This window comes from Nanorana parkeri, unplaced genomic scaffold (genome assembly GCF_000935625.1).
Source record: "Nanorana parkeri isolate BGI_ZX_2015 unplaced genomic scaffold, ASM93562v1 scaffold901, whole genome shotgun sequence".
Lineage (NCBI taxonomy): Eukaryota > Metazoa > Chordata > Amphibia > Anura > Dicroglossidae > Nanorana > Nanorana parkeri.
Window position 1 is genome coordinate 607,259 of NW_017307169.1, and position 7,416 is coordinate 614,674.

At 44.5% G+C, this 7,416-nt stretch overlaps 1 protein-coding gene across 1 annotated transcript in view; it reads right to left on the minus strand.

The window, feature by feature from the left end:
* CUNH3orf70 (chromosome unknown C3orf70 homolog) overlaps window positions 1-2,186 on the minus strand; it is an 83,030-nt gene extending 80,844 nt beyond the window's left edge. The window contains exon 1 of the mRNA XM_018565943.1: window positions 2,045-2,186. The gene's annotated coding sequence lies outside the window, so the exon portion shown is untranslated. The remainder of the gene's footprint in view (window positions 1-2,044) is intronic.
* Between the last annotated feature and the right edge of the window lie 5,230 nt (window positions 2,187-7,416).

The following is a 7,416-nucleotide window of genomic DNA, read 5'->3' on the forward strand; positions in this document are numbered from 1 at the left end:
CTCCTGGCTGTCTTTCCTTGCTCATCCTCCTGGCTGTCTTTCCTTGCTCATCCTCCTGGCTGTCTCTCTCCTGGCTGTCTCTCTTTGTTCATCCTCCTAGCTCTCTCTCTCCTGGCTGTCTCTCCTTGCTCATCCTCCTGGCTGTCTCTCCTTGGTCATCCTCCTGGCTGTCTCTCTCCTGGCTGTCTCTCTCCTGGCTGTCTCTCTCCTTGCTCATCCTCCTGGGTGTCTCTCCTTGTTCATCCTCCTGGCTGTCTTTCCTTGCTCTCTCTCTCCTGGCAGTCTCTCCTTGCTGATCCTCCTGGCTGTCTCTCCTTGCTCTCTCTCTCCTGGCTGTCTCTCCTTGCTCTCTCTCTCCTGGCTGTCTTTCCTTGCTCATCCTCCTGGCTGTCTTTCCTTGCTCATCCTCCAGGCTGTCTTTCCTTGCTCATCCTCCTGGCTGTCTCTCCTTGCTCATCCTCTTGGCTGTCTCTCCTTGTTCATCCTCCTGGCTGTCTCTCCTTGTTCATCCTCCTGTCTGTCTCTCCTTGTTCTCTCTCTCTCCTGGCTGTCTTTCCTTGCTCATCCTCCTGGCTGTCTCTCTCATGGCTGTCTCTCCTTGCTCATCCTCTGGCTGTCTCTCCTTGTTCATCCTCCTGGCTGTCTCTCTTCACTCTCTTGGCTGTCTCTCCTCGCTCTCTCCCCTGGCTGTCTCTCCCCGCTCTCTCTCCTGGCTCACCTTGCTGTATTTTGCAAACAGTGCAGTGCAACAGGCTGTGTAAACTAATATTCTTTGATGTAATACATAGCACTTCAACCACCAGTATCCACCAGAAAGGTGTCAGTGAGCTTGGCTCAGCAGACTCAGGCTAATAGGTAACCATGTGTGCACAGCTCAATAAATATACCAAAATGGAATAAAGGGGCCGCCATTCACACCCTTCCTGATCTACCAGCATCAGCTTTGGGAGCTACTGGTAGATCACGATCTACCTAATGGCCACCCCTGATGTACGCACATTACCCATCCTCATCCCTCTATGTGTTCCTATAACCCATACTCATCCTTCTATGTACACACATAACCCATACTCATCCCTCTATGCACACACATAACTCATACTCATCCCTCTATGTACACACATAACCCATACTCATCCCTCTATGTACACACATAACCCATACTCATCCCTCTATGTACACACATAACCCATACTCATCCCTCTATGTACACACATAACCCATACCCATCTCTCTATATACACACATAACCCATACTCATCCTTCTATGTACACACATAACCCATACCCATCTCTCTCTGTACACGCATAGCCCATACCCATCTCTCTCTGTACACACATAACCCATACCCATCTCTCTCTGTACACACATAACCCATACCCATCTCTCTCTGTACACACATAACCCATACTCACCCTTCTATATACACACATAACCCATACCCATCTCTCTCTGTACACACATAACCCATGCTCATCCCTCTATGCACACACATAACCCATACCCATCTCTCTCTGTACACACATAACCCATACTCACCCTTCTATATACACACATAACCCATACTCATCTATGTACAAATACTGCTAACGCAAATCATTCTCCTGTTTTCCTCTCAATCCAAGCCAAACCTACTGCTCTCCTAAAATGCAATAGACCCCCAAATACAACTTTTACACTTTGAAGAGACACCAGCAAGAAATACACAGACCAGACACAAGGGGCAAGCCAAACACCAGCAAGCCAAAAAGCACTTCTCCAGACAAGAAAGCACTGAATTCGGCCACACTCAGCAATGACTTTAAAGTCAGACACATAACATTAAAGCTCTGGCCCCATGCACACACAACTTCTACACCCACAATGTCTATTACCCCTCAGTAGGAGAGAAGTGCCCCAGCTGCCCCCTAGGAAATAACTCTCCATCAATGGGCACACAGGCATTGTGCCGGTCCCCAGCTGTCAGTGTCAGAGCGTAGTGTACCGGCATCTGATCCCCACTTCTCAGGATTCTCGGAGCTGGACTTGGCTTTGGTGTCTCACCTAGATTACCCGGACGGGTTAGGAGGCGCTGGGTGGAGCAGGAGGTCCATGTCCTCTCCTTGCCCCGAGTCCACCGAACTTCGTACTTCCCGAGTTCAGCCAAGCACCGCTCTCCTCCGCTGACAGTCCGAGCTCAGTTGCCCATTCCCGGTACGTAGCGGTGCACAGCTCCGGGATGAAGTATCGTTCACATCTGCTAGGCGTGACACTGTTACAATGTAGCTCTGATTCTCAGGGACAATAAGCTGCTGTTACAGCACAGCCTGCATCCCCGGCATCTCTATAGACGTGCACGCTCCATGCTCGCCCCCGCTGACCACTAGGTGGTGCTGACTGAGCATGTGCGGACTTCTCCCCAGCAAAAAAACACAAAAGAGAACCTGTCATGAGAGGAGCAGGGGGCTGCCAGTGCTGACCTGCCTCTGAAAAAGACAACGGAATTACTTTTTTGCTGACTTGCTCCTTTAACGTTTTTGCTGTCAGAGTGTTTTTTGCACATAATTACATCCACATTATAAGCCTGAAATTTACTTAAACCCCAACAGAGAACCTGTAGAAGAAAATGGTGGCAGTTGCACATTTTTATGTCATAATAATTAATCAAACCGGTATTTTTAGGATAAAATACACTGAAATGAAATTTAGTGCACAGAAACAAAATATAATACCCAATTTTTTGTAAAATATAAAAGATGGGGGTCACACCGGGTAAATAGATTCCAAACATGTCATGCCATAAAATTGGTTGCGCCCGTGAAACCTGCAAAAAATACAATATCCAAAATTTCCCAAATTTCACAATCAGTTTAGTGTTAACAGTGATTGATAGCCCTATAATTATTGCTCGCACTCCAATGTTCTCAGCGGTATGTAAAATGAGTGGTGCAATTTTCTTTTTTGCACGTAGGCGCATCCAACGCATGTTTGTGTTTGTATGTGTGTGCATGTGGGGCGGGTAGAGTTTAACAAAACATTTTTAGCATTGTTTTTTTTAATGTTACTTTAATTTTCTTTTTTTTTACACTTAACTTTATTGCTATTACATAGGGAACCACTATGTGATAGCAAATATGATGTGACAGGTCCTCTTTATGGAGACATCAGGGGTCTTTCAGACCCCTAATGTCATCTAGGGACCCCAAAGAAGCTGATGAAGCAGAGATCTGCTTCGCCAGCTTCTTCTCCTGGCTCCAAGAGCCGGAGAATGTAAACAGTGACACCGCAAGTGATGTAATACACATCACTTCTGGGTCCAGTGATCGAAGGAGAGATCAGCGGCTAGAAGCTTGCTGATCTCCCTCCGATCAAAGTGGGGAGACCCACGGTGCTGGTCCCGGGCCCGCATGGGGGACAGCGTAGCCTGGGGTAGCGGGTGGCGGCGGCGGAGGGGTGCAAACAGTGCCGCTATTGTACCTGAACATCGCTAGCTGTTTAAAATGATACCAAGAACACGGCTGCAGCAGCATTAGCTGTGTACTTGGTATAACCACTTCAGGCAGAGTACGTACATATAAGCGAACTCGCCTGAAGTGGTTAAAAATACACAAGTCAATTTTAGTGCACAAAAACGCAATATAATACCCATTTTTGACCTAAAATATAAACGATGAGGTTGCGCTGAGTAAATGGGTACCCAACATTCCAAGCTTAAAAATTGAGTGCACCCGTGAAACAGCGAAAAAATACAGTACCCCAAATTATCCATATACAACATTTTAAAAGCCTGTACAGGTCATCAGTTTATAGTTATCCATTAATATGTATTTGTACTTATCCCTGCCGCCCCAAGGCCAGGTTCTGCTATGCGCCCCCCGCAAACCCCCCCTTCCCATTAATGGAGAATGGCAACCAGATGGCAGGGTGGCGGGGTTAGTGTCAATTTTTTATCTTTATTGACCGTGTCACCTCCAATACAGGAGTTCTAGCACAGCACTGTGCTGGAACTCCTGTGACAGGTGAGACGGGAAGAGCACAGCTCTCCCCTCTCACAGTCTACACGGAACGGCAGGGTTACTTTTAACCCTGCCGCTCTGCTCCCCACATCGACGGCAAGTGAGGAGAGACTCGGTGGCCGGAACCAGAGGAGAGAGGTAAGTGTGTGGGGGCGGACGAACAGGTTGCACAGATTTTACAAGTGATTGCGGCGACATCGCCGCGATCACCTGTAAACGTACGAGCGGATTCCCCTCAAGGCAACTTACCCGCCCGGCGCCCGGAAATGTATGTTCCGGGCATCGGGGGACTCCACACCGCTGCCGCCCCGAGGCATGACAGCTCAGAAGCTGGAAGTGATGCAATCAGCGTCACTTCTAGCTTCATTCAGTGGGGAGGAGAGCAACGAATGGACGTCCGCTGGTCTCTCCCTGCTACCTGCCAACACCTGCGATACCGGCCCTGGATCTCCACGGACCAGATCAAGACCCTCAATGAAAAAGCTGGTAATGGAAAAACTGTAATAAAATAAATAAAAAAAGTGTAAAAAAATTGAAAAATTAGAATATATATAAATATATATATATACACACACACACACACACATATATATATATATATATATCATTCTAAAAATAAATAGAAATATTCCCTTTCTCAGATTATTCCCCTGGTTGGATATTCTGGATGACATTTGTCGTCACTGTGAAAGCATCAAATGCTCACATACAGTAATTGAACACAATGTAATTCTGAATTTTTATCGCGTACCTGTGAAAAAGTCACAGTCGTGCTAATTGGTGCCCTTGTCAACCCAACTTATACTTATCTTAATGTTATGCTAACAATATAAGCAAACCATGTTTCCCCCCTGCAAGTATCGCAATGCCGCGTTGAAAGGAGAATAAAGCTTTCCTAAAGTAATACGCTTACATTCACCTTGAGCGTTACCATTCTACTACATTGCATAAAAATAAACTAATGAACTAATGTCATATTATTTTAAACACCAGACTTTGTTGATTACATTTTAGGATAAATATTTGCTGCATTTATGTAATATGTACAAATTACATAACTACTGCGTTGGAAAAAAATTACAGAAAAATTCATTTTTTTCTATTTTTTTTTTACTATTGATTCCCATAAAAATAAATGTATCCAAATTTGCTACCAAATGAATGCATTTTTTGTCTGGAACAAATGGTTCATATTACATTAGGGTAGACTACAGAACCTAAACGTGCAGAACTGAGACATCACCAAAACGAAAAGAAAAGGATCTGGACGTTAGAGAGAAAAGAGCCCGGGACTTAATTGGGTAACATAAATGGGAGTCCACAGGAACCAACTGTATTTCAGCTTTTGCTGCAAGAGAATGTATCAAGTAGTGTTATTAGATGCTTTGGGCAAATACAGTGATGGACACAGCCAGCAGGGGGCACTAGTCCAGAAATTATTTTGCCCTCTAACAGGGTAGACCCACAGGAAATACAAATGATGCCCTTGTTAGAAATGAGGGGAGTGATCATCACATTGAAAGGAAGACACAGACAGCAATAAAAACATTGTTGTTACCCCTTTCACTTTACTAAAAATGTGCCCTTTTATTTTATTTGCGTGCGCATTAGATAGATTTCCAATCCCTTCCCCTTGAGAGCAATAAAAACATGAGGCTGTAACTCTTCTCTGCTTTATCAAAAGTAAAACATTTTGGCTGGATTTAGGCTTTCAGGAACAATCAAATAAAGATACCTTTATTACATATTCTAATGGACCCATTTTCACCTCCTCTTTTAATGATCAAATATGATCCCTTCATGAATGTCCAGAACCCTCCACAAATTTGTGTGCAAAAACATTATGGAAACCATTATTGAGTCATAACATAAACATAAACAAACGAGAGGGAAAAAAAACCAAAACAACCCACACGACATATAAAAAGACAATAGTAGGAAATATATAAAAAATAGTGTATGTAGGATTTCATTTTGGAAAAGAAACTGGAAAGGTTAAAAGCGCTGTCTTTTTTTTTTTGCCATCTGCGAGCTGGCCATAGACCTATAAATTATCTGCAGATTTTCTATGGTCAGATGGAAAAAGTGCAACAGATTCCTCCATCTACGCTAAACTGTGTGGATGGAGGAATCTCCCGCTGGGCCAAGCTTCAGCATCCTGCTAGTTGGCACTGCTGGCTCTCAAAACACCTGAACAATGCCTTCATCCAATCAGACTGTTCAGGTATTTTGACAGCCAGCGGTGCCAACTAGCAGGATGCTGAAGCTTGGCCCAGCGCGAGATTCCTCCATCCACACACTTTAGCGTAGATGGAGGAATCTGTTGCACTTTTTCCATCTGACCATAGAAAATCTGCAGATATTATGTATCCTACATACACTATAATTGTTCAGGTGTTTTGAGAGCCAGCGGGGCTGACTAGCAAGATACTGAAGCTTGGCCCAGTGGGAGATTCCTCCATCCACACAGTTTAGCGTAGATGGAGGAATCTGTTGCAGTTTTTACATCTGACCATAGAAAACCTGCAGATAATCTATAGGTGTATTGCCAGCTTTAGGGTGATTTGCTTTCACTTCCTATCCTGTAGACTCAACAAAAAGTGGAAGGATATCTTTTGAATGCGAGGGAAATCTCATCTTAGACAATTGCTACAAGAACAAATATAAATTTTTTCTTTTTCTTTAAAAAAATATTTTTATTCGTTTTACAATATATCAAAACTAACATAGTGTCATAACAGTACAGTACAAGGTATGAGGTACAAGTATTTAGAGTGTCGAGTGACCCAATCTCAAAAAAGGAGATTGAAGGCCAGTACACCCCAAATCGTTCCTAACGTAGTCCGGTCAACAATCCCCCTCCCCAACACTCAGGCTCAGATGACGTCCACATAAATCCAATATACTCCATCCCGTTAGTTATCTATGCAGCAAACAGAAACAAAATACACATCTGAGCAGCTACCTTTTGGGTTAGAACGAAGTTTCATGCTGTGTAGCTGCTTTACGAGCAAGGAGTAGAGGCTAGGTACTAGTGATGTGCAGAGACTCTAAGGGCAGATACTCAAAGCATATACAATTAGACACCTACTGTATTAGCAGACTGGAGCCATGGTGACCATATTTTCTCAAATTTCAAGGGACAACCTCTACTAGCATAAGCTGCTTTATGAAATGGCAAGGAAGCATTGACTAGTGACGTCCAAGCCCCCAATGTAGGTGCCACCAGTTTCCTCCAATTCAAAATGAGGAGCTTTCTAGCATAGAATAGTAGGTAAGTAAGGAGGGTATGGGACACCACAGAGGTAGTCAGTCCTTCAATGAGACCCAAAATGCATACTTCTGGCTTTACAGGGACTGGCACACCTGATACCTCTACAGCCCCCCCCCCCCCCCCCCCCCCCCCAGCCGTCTCAGAGC